Source organism: Bison bison, unplaced genomic scaffold (assembly GCF_000754665.1).
Source record: "Bison bison bison isolate TAMUID 2011002044 unplaced genomic scaffold, Bison_UMD1.0 scf7180017864330, whole genome shotgun sequence".
Taxonomy (NCBI): Eukaryota; Metazoa; Chordata; class Mammalia; order Artiodactyla; family Bovidae; genus Bison; species Bison bison.
Window position 1 is genome coordinate 5,917,413 of NW_011494902.1, and position 2,011 is coordinate 5,919,423.

Genomic DNA, 2,011 nt, shown 5'->3' on the forward strand with positions numbered 1-2,011 from the left:
TATCTCCATTAGCATTTCAGAGCCACTGAAATGGTACAGAATTGGCTATTCACAACAGAATTATAAAAAGACTTCTCAAGGAAACTCTTTATCCATATTTGGGAAAATTTGAGAATACTTGAAAATTATTCAGAACTAATTTGATTTGTCAAGAAATTTTGTCAAACAAGGTAATTGAAAATATGCCCAAGAGAAATAATATGTAATACAATTTTAAGGCAAATTGAAACAAGTGATTTTGAGACCAGTGGCTTTGAAAGTTGATGGCATTGAGAGCTGATATGGTAATACCAAGTGCTTTAAGGCTGGCCCCACCTCTAACTTGGCATTGCTTTAATACACAAAGAGTGTCATTTTTGTCCTATGAATTTTAGTTCAAAAATTATGTAGCTCAAGGCAACCTCTAGTCAGTCATGAACATGAAGTATATTTAAGAAGAGTTCTGAGTATGTTTAATATGTAAAATGATGCACTGAGTCTTAAGAACAGCTCCAGGGACAAAACTTAAAATGCTAGAAAGTGGAGGCCTGGAAAAGAACAGCAAATCATATAAAATAATGGCTTAGTAATTAAAATAAAAACTAGAATACTTTTCTTGATAGCTGGTACCTGAATAAGTGTTCAAAGACAGGAATATAGTTCAACTCAGGCCCAGATTCATAGAATCTGCCTAAACAGAAATTGTGGTAAATTCTATAAGCTAGCATCTATATGTTCAAAAAAGTTACATGGAAACCTTATCAGATATGTAATATCTTTGAAAGTTTGCATTTGAAGAAGACTGTGAGATATTTCTAAATACACTGAGGAGTATTAGCCTATTGGGGCTAACAAAAGTTTTCTCCTTTACCAAACTTTAGGCAAACTCCTCTGAATCCTCAGCTCAACTAGGTCACATCTTGGACTTTCTTATCTGTCCTAAAAGAGTCCAGTTTTAGCAAGAGTCCTGCTAAGTCAAATTAGAAAGAAGCCATATCATTGATATCTGATCACTTTCAATAACTGCCAAAATTCCTTATCCGTCATCACCTCCAGGTAATATCTAATCATCCTAGCACGTCTTCAGCAAGAATCCTCTTAGGTCATTTTAGCAAGGATAACACTACCCTCTTAGGAGTTTACCACCCATCAGCTCCCCACTCTGCTCCTTGGGTATAAATCCCTACTTTTCCTTATTGTGTTCAGAATTCAGCCCGGTTCTATACTGAGGTCTCTTTCGCCCACTTACAAGATTCCTGAATACAATCTGTTTTTATCACTATATTATCCAACTCTGGTTTTTGTTTGACAGAGCACAGAGCTTCCATCAAAATTTTCTGTGATTACTTTCAAAATTTATGTTCCAAATGATATATCCTGGAACGTGAAGTCAAATGAGCCTTAGAAAGCATCACAGGGACAAAGCTAGTGGAGGTGATGGAATTCCAGTTGAGTTATTTTAAATCCTAAAAGATGATGCTGTGAAAGTGCTGCACTCAATATGTCAGCAAATTTGGAGAACTCAGCAGTGACCACAGGACTGGAAAAGGTCAGTTTTTATTCCAATTCCAAAGAAAGGCCATGCCAAAGAATGCTCAAACTACCACACGAATGCACTCATCTCACACGCTAGTAAAGTAATACTTAAAATTCTCCAAGCCAGGCTTCAACAATACTTGAACCGTGAACTTCCAGATGTTCAAGCTTGTTTTAGAAAGGCAGAGGAACTAGAGATCAAATTGCCAACATCCACTGGATCATCAAAAAAGCAAGAGAGTTCCAGAAAAACATCTATTTCTTCTTTATTGACTATGTTAAAGCCTTTGACTGTGTGGTTCACAATAAACTGTGGAAAGTTCTGAAAGAGATGGGAATACCAGACCACCTGACCTGCCTCTTGAGAAACCTGTATGCAGGTCACAAAGCAACAGTTAGAACTGGACATGGAACAACAGACTGGTTCCAAATAGGAAAAGGAGTACGTCAAGGCTGTATATTGTCACCCTGCTTGTTTAACTTATATGCAGAGTAC

The 2,011-nt window shown here is 36.9% G+C and overlaps 1 protein-coding gene across 1 annotated transcript in view; it reads left to right on the forward strand.

Annotated features, from left to right (window-relative positions):
* The window catches only part of THSD7B (thrombospondin, type I, domain containing 7B), a 724,891-nt gene that overhangs the window by 189,365 nt on the left and 533,515 nt on the right, over window positions 1-2,011 (forward strand). The gene's annotated exons all lie outside the window — the stretch shown is intronic.